Here is a 13,991-nt window from a genome sequence, read left to right as displayed (position 1 = left end):
ACAATGTGGTGATTCCAAGATAATTCTAATAGACTTGTGATGGAAAGAGCTACCTGCATTCAGAGAGAGAACTATGGAGACTGAATGTCAATTAAATAATAGTATTTTCACTTTTTTGTTGCTGTTATTGTTATTTGCTTTTTTTTTCCTTTGTGGCTTTTTTTTTTAAACCCCTTTGATCTAAGTTTTCTTGCCCAGGATGAGGAATGTGGAAATATGTTTAGAAGAATTGCACATGTTTAATCTATATTGGACTGCTTGCTTTCTAGGGGAGAGGGGAGGAGGGAATAAAGGGAGAAAAATTTGGAACACAAAATTTGCAAAAACGAATGTTGAAAATAATATTTGTATATATTTGGAAAAATAAAAAGCTACTATAAGAAAAAATAAATGTCTACTGCTTTTGTCTGTATGTGTACATATATATATATCCTGTGTATGGCCCCACAAATTTGATTTTTTTTCTGGCTGCTTATAATATTTACTTCTTGCTCTGGAATCTCTGGAATTTGGTTATAATATTTCTTTCTTTTTTCTTTTTTTATTATAGCTTTTTATTTACAAGGTATATGCATGGGTAATTTTTTAGCACTAACCAATTGCAAAACCTTCTGTTACAATTTTTCCCCTCCTTCCCCCCACTCTCTCCCTGAGATGGCAGGTTGACAAATACATGCTAAATATGTTAAAGTATATGTTAAATACAATATATGTATATATGTCCATAGTTATTTTGCTGCACAAAAAGAATCGGACTTTGAAATAGTGTACAATTAACTTGTGAAGGAAATCAAAAATGCAGGCAGACAAGTGGTTCATACTCATCTCCCAGAGTTCTTTTCCTGGGTGTAACTGGTTGAATTCATTATTGCTCTATTGGAACTGATTTGGTTCATCTCATTGTTGAAGAGGGCCATGTCCATCAGAATTGATCATCATATAGTATTGTTGTTGAAGTATAATGATATCCTAGTCCTGCTCATTTCACTCAGCATCAGTTCATGTAAGTCTTTCCAGGCCTTTCTGAAATCATCCTGTTGGTCATTTCTTACAGAACAATACTATTCCATAACATTCATATACCACAATTTATTCAGCCATTCTCCAATTGATGGGCATCCACTCAGTTTCCAGTTTCTGGCCATTACAAAGAAGGCTGCCACAAACATTCTTGCACATATATGTCCCTTTCCCTTCTTTAAGATCTCTTTGGGATATAAGCTCAGTAGTAACACTGCTGGATCAAAGGGTATGCACAGTTTGATAACTTTTTGAGCATAGTTTCAAATCACTCTCCAGAATGGCTGAATGTATTCACAATTCCACCGACAATGTATCAGAGTCCCAGTTTTCCCACATGCGCTCCAGCATTTTGCATTATCTTTCCCTGTCATTCTAGCCAATATGACAGGTGTGTAGTAATATCTCAGAGTTGTCTTAATTTGCATTTCTCTGATTAATAATGACTTGGAGCATCTTTTCATATGGCTAGAAATAGTTTCAATTTCTTTGCTTGAGTATTGTCTGTTCATATCCTTTGACCATTTATCAATTGGAGAATGGCTTGATTTCTTATAAATTAGAGTCAATTCTCTATATATTTTGGAAATGAGGCCTTTATCAGAACCTTTGACTTGAAAAATGTTTTCCCAGTTTATTGCTTCCCTTCTAATCTTGTCTGCATTAGTTTTGTTTGTACAAAACCTTTTCAACTTGATATAATCAAACTTTTCGATTTTGTGATCAATAATGATCATTAGTTCTTTTTGGTCATAAATTCCTTCCTCCTCCACAGGTCTGAGAGGTAAACTATCCTATGTTCTTCAAGTTTATTTATAATCTCATTCTTTATGCCTAGGTCATGAACCCATTTTGACCATATCTTAGTGTATGGTGTTAAGTGTGAGTCAATGCCTAGTTTCTGCCAAACTTATTTCCAATTTTCTCAGCAGTTTTTGTCAAACAGTGAATTTTTATCCCCAAAGCTGGGATATTTGGGTTTATTGAACACTAGATTGGCTATTTTGTCCTTTGAACCTAAAAGTCTATTTCTTAGCCAATACCAAATAGCTTTGGTAATCGCTGCTTTATAATATAATTTTACATCTGGTACAGCTAGGTCACCTTCATTTTTTTTTTTCATTAGTTCCCTTGAAATTCTTGACCTTTTGTTTTTCCATATGAACTTTGTTGTTATTTTTTCTTGGTCATTTGGCTATAATATTTCTAGGAGTTTTCATTTTGGAATTTCCTTCAAGAAGTGATTAGTATATTCAATTAATTTTTATTTTTTTTCCATTGGTTCTAAAATATTGTGATAGGTTTTCTTTATAATTTTATGAAATATGATATCTAAGCTTTTATCGGCACAATAGAGAGAATACTGTGAGGGAACGTTGAAAGATTCCATCCTATAAGTGACAAAAAGCAAAGATTATACCTTATACTTTTTGCATAATGATTTAGCTAGTCAAACCGAACAAAAAGAATTAAAACCGGCCTTCCTGAAATTAAGTGAGCTATTGTAGAACAGTTGTCAGAACGAACTCATCTATGTTTGTTTGTTGTTATCGTTGTCATAGAGGGCTCTCTGCCCAATATGTTAAAAATCTCCTAGATTTATTTTTCATTTTAATGAGATATTGTACATTTTCTTCTACTCATTTTCATTCTTTTGGCTTTATCTTTTGTGGAGTCGTTTACTTTTACCAGTTCAGTTCTATTTTTTAAAATGAATTTTTTTTAGTGAACTTCTGTGCCTCTTTCTCCATTTGAACAATTCGGCTTTTTTAAGAAAATGATTCTTTTCCATCAGTTTTTATGATTTTTTATCCTTCTAGTAAGTTAAAATTTTAAGGTATGATTTTCTTCAGCATTTTTGGATACCTCATTTACCAAGCTGTTAATTCTCTTTTCATAATTTTCTTTCATAATTCTTCTAATTTCTCCCCAATTTTTCTTTTGCAGTTCTTTTTTCTCTCTTCTCCTCCCTCTCTTCCTCTCCCTATATACTTTTTTCAGAAATTCTTATTGAACTTGTGTCTAATTTGTAGTTTTCATTGACAATTTGTTTATGGATATTTTGTGTGGTTATTTTTTTAAATTTGAGTCTTGATTTTCTCTGTCATTATTGTAGCTTTTTATGGTCAGGTTCCCTTTTGTTTGCTCATTTTCCAGCATACTTTTTGACTTTAAACTTTATATTAAAGTTCTCCTGGAAGGGGGAGAATGACTCACATTTCAAGTTTTTGTCATATTGCTGTTTTTGAGCTATTTCTGAAAGTTTATAAGTTTTCAGTGCTTCCACAATTGTGAAATATGACAAGAGATGTAGTTATTGTTCTCCTGCTCTACCTTCTGGTCTTTACCCAAGAAGGACACCTGATCCCCTGAAGCCATAAATGCTAATGCTCCTCAAGGTAATGGAACTGGATCCAGGACTCCTGCTTTCTTCTCAGTTATCACAAATGTTCCTCTCTGCTCTGGAATTGCTACCAGTTTCCTTTCCCTCCTGCAGCCAGAAGTGCTAGTTCACCCTGGAATTGTGACCCAAAACTGCTCATGAGCAAAGAAGTTGACAAAGTATCAAGTGTTGCACCCAGTGCTCACAAAAGGTCCTTTGTAATTTCTTCTGACCAGTTATCTAACTCCCTTATAATTTGAGAGTTAAGAGTTCAAGCATTGCTGTCACTGCTTTTATAGCCTTCAAGTCCCACCACCACTATTACTGCTGCTACTGCATGTACTCTTGGCTGGCCCATTTCTGATACCATAGATCTCTTTTGTTGATTTCATAAGTTGTCTTGAATTGAAAAAAATGTGTCTCTCCAAGTTTTGTTGCCTCTACTACTCTGGAATTAAATTTAACATATTACATAAAAATTGTTTGGAGAAAAATGTTGGGAGACTGAATTGCTACCTATATTCTACCATCTTGGTTCTGTCTTGCTTTTTTCAGTCTTCACAAAATTTGGTCCTAACCACACACTGTACCATTTATCATCACTGATTTATGAATGTTCATGGCACATCATACTTCAACCCCTGACTCCGTGCATCTATACTATCTATTCCCCATGTCTATCTATACCCCTTTATCTTGTCACTTAGTCTCTCTGCTTTATTCCAAGCATCAACTCAACATTCACTGTCTCTAGAAGATCTTTCTGTTTTCATTCCATTCTTCCTCTATTCACAGTTAATATTTTCCCTATGAGGTTACCTTCAACTGTGCTAATTTGTCCTTTCCTATCCCATAGCTCTATAGCTAATTTTGTAGCTATGTAAGGTAGGTTTTAGGATCTTACCAATTTTTTCATCTTTGTGCAATCCACAGTTTTCACCAGCATATTTTCAAGTCATCAGTAGAAGTCATGAACTAGCCTGGTCTATAAATAGCTTCTTGACCATTCCAATATATGATGCCATCCAAATTAATATTTTGCTTTGTTTACAATTTCCTCTGTGTAGATTGTTGAACCATATAAAATTAATTTGGAGAATATAGGTATTCACTTAGTAATTTCCTGATCTATCATGTTTTTATTTCTTCTTTTAAAAATATTTTTAATCAGCAAAAATCTACTTTACTTCCCTTCCATCTCTTAACTAAGAACAAAAGAAAAACAGAGCCCTGTTACAAATAATCACGCAAAATAATTTTCCACAAATCATGTCCAAAATATATATTTATATATTCATATATTTATGTATATATCTTTATATATTATACACAGACATAAACGCACACACATATGCATGTGTTTTTATGTGTCTGTATTTTTGCACTGTGAATTCTTTCCTACTCAGAATTTGCTTAGCTGGTTTGTCATTAATTGTCTCAAATCTTGCTTGGCTATTATGATGATTAGAGTTCCTGTATTTTAAATTATAAATAATATTTTGGTTCTGTTTATTTCACACTAAATTGTTTCATGCAACTCTCCCCAGGTTTCTCTGAAATTATCTCCTTCATCATTTATTAGAGCATAATAGTTATCTGTCACATTTAAGTACCATAGCTTGTTCAGCAATTCATAGTTGATAGACATCACTTTCATATTCCCCCTGAGGTTACCTTTGTCACAACAAAAAAGTTATAAATATTTTTGTACATTCTTATAGGTTTTGGGGGGATTAATTTCACTCTTAATCTGCTCCCCCTCTTTGCCCTTTCCTTCCTATTTTCCTATTAAATAAAATACACTTTTGTACTCTTCAACTCTCTCTCTGTGTTTTTCTTATTTCTTTCCCCTCTCTGTCTCTCTCTTTCTTCTTCCCATCTTTCACCCATTCTTATGAGGATGAGGTTCAAGTTTTAGTCATTACTCCATATCCCTTCTTTTTCTTTTGTATTTATACACCTATTTGCATACCCTGTTTATGTGACAAAATTTCTCCTAATCTTCCTTTCCTGTTTCTCTCCTTCAGTATATTCTTTTTCCTTCCTTCTTCTTTTCATTCTGTTTTTTTAAAACATCAAGATTTAACAGAACTACTCCCAGCTCTTCAATATTTTTAGAATCCTTCTGTGTCCCCTGATGATGACAGGGTTTGGATGAGAAATATATATCATCTGCCCATATTATAATATAAACTATGTATCCTTGTTTGGTCCTTTATCTTTATTCATTCTTGTTTGGCTTTTTAATATTTTTCTTTACTTCTCTGTTTGAATTTCAAAGTTTCACTGTGGCTCTAACCTTTTTATCAGGAATGCTTGAAGTCCTCTATTTTATTAAAGATGCATTCCTTCTACCCCATCCCACTCTATATAATTATATTCAATTGTCCAGAATACTCAATACATTTTTGACTATAAGTGTCTATCTTTTGCTTTCTGGAATATCATATTGCATCTTTCATAACAGTGTTTCTGAAATCATGTATGACCTTGACTGTGGCTCCTCAATATTTAAATTTATTCTCTCTGGTTACTATATTTTTCTTTGATTGGGAAGTGCTGGATTTTGGTTATGTTCCCATGAGTTTTCATTTTGGAGTTTCTTTCAGGAGATGACTGGTAGATTTCTTTTATTTCCATTTAGCCCTTTACTTTTAAGACATCTGGCTATCTTTTAAAAAAATTTCTTGGAAAATGATGCTTAACATTTTTAACATATATTGGTCTATCTGCCATCTGGGGAGGGGATGGGGAGAAGGAGGGGAAAAATTGGAACAAAAGGTTTTGCAATTGTCAATGCTGAAAAATTACCCATGCATATATCTTGTAAATAAAAAAAACTATAATAAAAAAAGAAAATGATGTTTAAGCCTTTTTAAAAATGGATTTCAGTTAGTACAGTGATTCTTAAATTTTTTGCTCCAGAAGCTGTTTTTCATCTTAGTTGTTTTTGAGATAACATAGCTTATGTTTTCTTGTATCTCTTTTTAGTGTTTTGATTTAATTTTGATATTTATTGTTGTCCATAAGGCAGAAGAATAATAAGACTTCGGTTTGATTCATTTGATCTAATACATTTCATAGATCTGTTTAAAGAAATTTTGAGGGGAGAGCTCTCTCTGCTACTTGCTGACACTCCCCTATCTTGTTTCCATTCCTTTATATTTTTCTTCATCATGTTTTTTTCTATTCTTTAACAAGTTGAAGATCATCACCATTTACATGTGTCTGTAGCTTCTTATGCATATCTGTGTATTTTTCTGTATATACACAGATATACACATTTGTGATACATACAAACATATATACAAGATGTATATTTTTATTGTTGAAAGACAGCAAGGGATAGTAAATTGATAGAGTCAAGTAGATAGCTTCAAATCCTGCTTTTGTTAGTTACTACTAGCTATGTAATAATGATAAATCATTTAGCCTTTAAAACTATTTTCTAATCTATATAATAATAATAATAATAATTCTTGTAATTCATCACAAAGCGCTAGTGTTAGGACCAAATTAATTAATGTATGTGAAGTTTTTTGTAAACTTTAAAGTACACTAGCTTCCCATTGGGTTCAATCTGTTAGTAGGACATGTAGGAGTAGTTTACCTGTATAATTATTCGTTCACGCATTTTAGCTACCAATTAGTCTATGTGTCCTATAAGTTTTAATACCTCATTAATATAAATATATAGAGCAAGACTCACCTGAATTAGAAAATAAAATTGTAAAAGTCCTTAATTTTGAAATATATTTAAATAAAATAAATTGTATTATGTATTTCAAATTATCTACCATAATTCTAAGGAACTGCTAATAAAATGTTGACATATATTGCTCCTGTGGGCCTGATTTTATGATTAGGTAAGATGAATTTTATGTGATCTATGAGTAATTAAGATCAGTGATTATTTCCAAACTAACTTAAAATTTCCCTTTGCTATCCTATTTACCCAATTGATTTGCTTAGCACATACTTTCTTCATTACCTATGCAAAGATAAACAAGCCAGGTCCAGTTAAATTATTTATAATTCCAAATTAGTAGAATCTAACTGAATGAGGCTGTACTGCCCACATTTTAAAAAATAATATTACTGCAGGTAAAAAAGGAAAGATTTTCTCTTAGGAATATTTTGGCCATATATTCAGATTTGGAATATATTTATGCAGTCAGAAGATTCTAAACACAGTTCCATAAGGAAAAAATAATGCCAAGTTCCAAGTGGTCATACAAACATTCAACTGGGTTGGATATTGCCAAGAAAAATTACATTCTCTAGAATGGTAGTTGCAAATGGGGCTAGATGTTGACCCTTTTATAACCAGTGCTCCTAAACAGCGTGATGGCAATGATAGTGAATGCTTCTGGAATCCTAAGTATCAATGCTAAATCATTTTTATGTTCACAATCATTTATTGACTAGAGGCTACAAAACTAGTGTTATGCAGCATGACTATGAAAGCTTATTATAGAACTGTGCCCTTCCAAACCAGTCAATAGTGTGAGATTCCAATGAATTTATGTGAGCTGTGAATGTGCATATACCCACCCACCCACCCACAGAGTAATAGTGTTCTTCCTATATTTGGTTAATTAACAAAATATGAAGACATTAACAAGTGAAAATTAAGAATCAAATGATGCTACACTGGGTACAGAGATTACTTCTGCTTCCATGAAATCTTAATTTGGATACTATAGAAAATAAAGGCTACCTTATTTAAGCTGAAACCAAGTCACATATCTACTGTGGAGTAAATGTGGTCCAAAGTAGGCAACATTTTCTCTGCTGCTGTTAACATTTTATCTTTAGTGAAAAATGGATGCAAAATTTCACTTTCATGTGCTCTCTGAGGATTTCTCTTAGCATCACATGGGGTTTTGAATCCTGTATGGCCTAAATTTTTTGAGTTGTCTACCATGCTAGCATTAGGTGTCATATAGCAAAGTAATTTAGGCTAAAGGAGCATAGAAACATGTGATTCCATTTTTGTCATGGAGAATAGATCACATCATCTATTAAAAGTTCTAGATTTCAGAGGACTAGGAACAAAAGTGATTCTAGCAGATTATTTGCAATTTAACCTATATAGATATATAAATTATTCAAAGTTGTTTTTATGTTGTCTCCTTCATTAGACTGTGAGTCAATGAAAGCAGGTATCCTTCTGTATTCCCTTTGTAATTCTAACAGTTAGCATCTTTCCTGGAACATAGTAGATGCTTAATAAATGTTTTTAGGGGGGCAGCTAGGTGGCACAGTGTATAGAGCACTAGCTTGAAGTCAGAAAGACCCACTTTCTCTGGGCAAGTCACTTAACCCCAATTGCCTCAGCAAAAAACAAATAAACAAATAAAAATAATTAAATGCTTTTAGGTTAACTGCTCAGATTCAAGAAAAAAAGCACAAGCCTACTCTTTCAGATGAAGAATTACCCATAACATCTTCTAAATATTCTTCACAAATGTAAAGCAAATATCTTGCCCAAAGATCTCTATTTGAGACAATTCATTCTATTTCTTGGTTCCTGGTTTCACTCTATAGCCCCCAACCAATTATCTCACATACATGCTGTTGGCAACAAGGAGCAGTGAGTGTAAGAATGTGGCTGGATCTGTAATTGCTATTGGAGTAATATTTCAAAAGAATTGGATTTTAAGATCATAGATTTGGAACTGGAAGAGACTTCAGAGATAGGTGATCTGATTTTTTTTTATTTTATTTTTTTTGTTACATGGGAGGACTGCGCCTAAGAAGTAAAGTTACTTATATAAGTCCTAAAGGTAGGAAATGGCAAAAGTTCCAACCCAGGTCTCATCCCAAGCCTAGGATTCTCTCCATTGTTTCACATTGCCTTTTAAGATCCTGAATGTTTCCACCATACTACTATATTAGATGGGTATAGACACTGGAATTGGAATCTTTTTCATAAGTTAAAATCTGGCCCCTGACACTTAACATCTGGATGACACTGGGTAAATCACTTAACCTGGTTTGCCTCAGTTTCCTCATCTGTAAAATGAGCTGAAGAAATAAGTGGCAAATCACTTCAGCATCTTTGCCAAGAAAACTCCAAATGTGATCGCTAAAAGTTGCACACGATGGAAACAACTCTAAGAACAACAGTCTCCTATATACCAATGTACTTCATACTGAAGTACTCACATTGACATATTAATGTGGCTACTCCCTCCAACAGTGTAGATCTTAAGTCATATATATCTGGAGAGTCTATGCAACTGTTTTTCATCTTCCTCAACATCTTTGATATATCTCATCATTGCAAGGATCTCGATGGTGTATTTAGTCAATGTATATCTTTAGAAATTGTAGGGATCATTCTCCCTCTTCTATACCATGTAATAATTCCATTTTTTTAATCCTAACTTTTTACATAAAATGTTTTGTGACCCATCTTCATCATCTTGGACTTAAAGTTAATTTTTTGTAAGAGTTTACTTAGGTCCATGGCTTTTTTAAAAGATCAATTCAGAATTATTTTTTGTTTATTTTTTAAAAGATTTTATTTTCAAATTTTTATCCCTCCCTTCATTTCTTTTCCCCTTTACTAAAAAAAACCCGAAAAACAAATAATATGGTATTAATTGTAAATGTAAAGTCATGTAAAACATATTTCTATATTAGCCACATTTTTTAAAAAATCAAGAATAAAGTTTTAAACATTGCACGAGTCCATATTAAACTTCATCTTATTTTACTTGATCTGGTACTTCAACCTATAAAAATTTTTTGATTCTTTACTCTTTCAGTATATTGTCTATTGTTCCTAGATTATCATTTCTGATCATTAAAAGAGTAACAAATATACACCAAAACTATTCCCATCACAGTTTTATCTTTGAGGATTCAAAGGTCAGCAGTCCAGATTTATGATCCCTGAAAATTTGATAAATATTAATTCTATAGCTTCAAATGCTAAGCTTCTTTTTGTGAGCTTTTTGATAACAGGTACTATCTTTTGCTTTTTTTGGTAACTCCAACATTTAGTACAGTGCTTATACATAATAGGTGTTCAATAAATACTTATTGATTAGTTGAATACCACAAGAGCAAATATAATTTTTTAAATACTGTGTTAGTGAACTTATTCCACATTCATATGAACTCTTCAGGTGCGATTATTTGATAAATTCTGAAACTAACTACACTAGCATAATTCTCATAATTCTCCATTTGTCCAATGTGAGAGATTCCATTAAATCCTTTGCCAGAACTGAAATGATACTACAGCTACAGAATTTCTTGAATTTCTTCTTGTCTATTTGCCTATCAAAAAAGAAAACATGTACATTATACACACACACACATGAATGAGGCTACATTATATTAGCAGTGATGAACTACATATATTAAGTTTTATAATAGCATCTTCAACAGAAAATATAACCATAAGAAACCATTCATTTAATGAGTTTGTAATGTTAGATTATCATGATGAGATGATGAATTTAGATAATTGTCTAATTAAAGCATTTCCATATAGATTTATCATGTATTATTTTCCCCTGTATTCATTCTGCTACTAACACTATCATTTAATAATTTTTCTATATTCAAAATCATAATGCTATTGAGGAGCAGAATGCATTGGAAAATAGCACTGAACCTTAAGAAAAGAGATCTAAAATTGGAATCTTCGAATCTTCATTCCAACAGATATTACTTGTGTGACTTTTAGCAGAAATTGTCAGATATTTCACAATTTTTATTAGTTGAGCATTGTCTGGAGAACTTAAATTTAAGTGACATGATTAGAGTCACTGACTTGAATCTAATACATTTGTAAATATGAGGATTAACAGTCCTTTTTACTAAATGTTTTAAGGATTGTTACGAGGAAAGCATTGTGTACCTTAGAAATTCTACAGAAATGTGACCTCATTCCTCTTTCTCTCCTTCTCTTCTCACACTGAGTCAATTAGCAAGTGTTCTGTGGTCTTCATTACCTAAATCTCATACATGATTTCCCTCCTTGGTATTCCCACATTCACCACTCTAACTCTTGTTCTCATTTCCATGTAACTGTAATGGGCTCCTAACTCATTTCCCATTCCAAAATATCGTTGTTCGCTGTCACATATTTTGTTTTTTATGCATTCATCACTATCAGTCAATGCATTTTTATGACATTAATACTCACACAGTTATATCCAACTTTTACAAATAACAAAAGAGGGGTTAAAAATGCTTGACAGCCAGGAGTTAGATGATGTTGACTTACCTAAGAGAAGTCGTATAAATATTATCAATGTTGTTTATGCCCAAGAGAGAAGGTGAATCAGTCATAGGTTAAAAATGCAGTATGAAAAGTAGATAATCTCAGTGCCTATTTGGTGCTATTAGAGAACCTGAGATAATCTTACAGTATAGATTCTCAGTTGATAGAAAGCCATGATTCATAATTACAGAGGGTTAAAATAAAATATTGATTTTTTTATTTCTGCAAGTGCTAAGGGTACTCAGAGTTAAATTAAAAGCAGACAAAAGTCCTATATGAATATTGACTAAATGACTATCACTCTTGTTTCCTCAATAAAGATGCTACTATTTATTCAGCAATATGACTTGAGTCTTTCCAGCAGTTGGCAGTGAAGTTTAAAAAATGATCTATTGATTATTCTCTCCAAAATGAACATCTGCAAGATACCTGACTAAGGTTACAGATACAGAAGCTGCTAATTTGAAATTCATGATCTTCTAATTATTAACACATATGCTGTTAATGAAAGGATTTTCTAAGCAAATAGACAACACTTTGGTTTCTGCTTAGGCTGCTGATGTGTCTTTGATGGTAAATTAAAGGCCATATGTGATGACTGCCAAAATTCAAACTTCTTGAATAATCTTTTTGCTTAAATAAATGCTGTTGTTGAAATGTTTCCCCCTAAGATTCAAGAAGGAATTTTAGCTTATTAAAAAATAAGCATTATAATGCATTGCAAAAAACAAATAAATCTTATTCATTCATTAAAGTAACTTCAGTACTCAGCAACACTTTGTGAGAATCTTTGAAGTTATTGCAGACATATGAAAGAAATAAAAAAGAATTCTTTGAAAATACTTTATATTTCAAACATTTTGATAATTCAGATTGGTCTTGCTAATTAATTAATTGGTCTACTAAGTCCATCCTTTGTAATTACAAAGGTGATTTTAAAATTTAAGAGTTCTATGAATATTGTAATAAGTTCATAGTAGTGAGGGTGATTGGGAAAGTAGAATCAATGGGACTTTAACTGTGATTTCATTATTGGCTTTGAATTGTTCATTGCTTGGGGAATACCTACTCTACAAGTTATATCATTTTAGTTGTCTGGGGCACTGTGAGATTAAGACACTTTCTGTGGTGATATAAGTAGCATATGCCAGAAGCTACGAATGAACCCAGGTCATCCTGACTATAAATGCATATTTTTTTTCTTCTGTCACACTTCCTCTCCAGAATCAATTAGTTTAAAATAAAAGATAAAGTAAGTCACTTGTGATATATATTTCTCTGAAAGAACAGAGAGCAAGGCTCTTAGCAAGAAAAACACTACATAAGAATATCTGAACTAGGTTCTCTAAAGAGTGAAATGAAGTTATTTCTTAGACAATTTTTGTTTGTTTCAAGAGTGGAATGAGACCTGCTGACACATCACCAAAATATGGCAACTTTAAAAAAAGAGCAAACAAAGCAGAGATCAGCAGGAAAGAAACGCCAAGTTGCAGAATAAAATCACATAAAAACGGAGTTCATATGATCAAATGTAAGTTGGATTTGGGCAAACCTCCTCATTAAAGAAAAAAAAAAAGATAAACTAATGCTGACATTTGAACCTTCCTCCTAGAATGAATTATCCATGTTTTAAATTTGAGCCATATATATATATATATATATATATACATACATACATATACATATACATATATATATATATATATATATATATATATATATATATATATGAAATCAGGCCTGAGATTCTACAACCTTTACAACCCTCAAAATAACTTCTGAACATTTTAAGGACAAAAAGGCAACATGGAAATAAAGCTAAATACATGATAGGATTTTAAATCACTGTGTATGACTTAAACCATATGCTAAAATCATCTGATCTAAAATGTTTTTATGAATAAGATGTAGGTGTTATTGAGATTATTTGGTTGTGATCCAAGGGAAGCAAACTTATGCTTAAAGAGTAACAGTTTTCATATGGAAGGTGACTAAATTCTTCTACAGCTCAGCTGGGGCACATCTACATTAGCCAAAAAATATTCAGCACTTACAAATTATGCATTTATAAATAATGCATGTCTTTGATTCACATCTGCATTATCAATGTACATTATTTTTCCAATGTGTATTTTCATATTGAATGTTCACGATTTTTTTTTTTTTTTTTTTACCAAATGTACTTTGCAAAAATGGCATTTGTTACTAGCCTGAATTTCAATACATTTTAGTTTTGGATGAGAATGATTAGTAGTACATTGCAATAATGCTCTGTATTGTGTTTTGGAATGTAGTGATGGTTTCCATATTTCCTATTAAAGAAGAAAGCTGAATCCAGAAACT

This window comes from Antechinus flavipes, chromosome 6 (genome assembly GCF_016432865.1).
Source record: "Antechinus flavipes isolate AdamAnt ecotype Samford, QLD, Australia chromosome 6, AdamAnt_v2, whole genome shotgun sequence".
Lineage (NCBI taxonomy): Eukaryota > Metazoa > Chordata > Mammalia > Dasyuromorphia > Dasyuridae > Antechinus > Antechinus flavipes.
The sequence above is the reverse complement of the archived record's forward strand: the minus strand, read 5'-3'. Positions refer to the sequence as shown.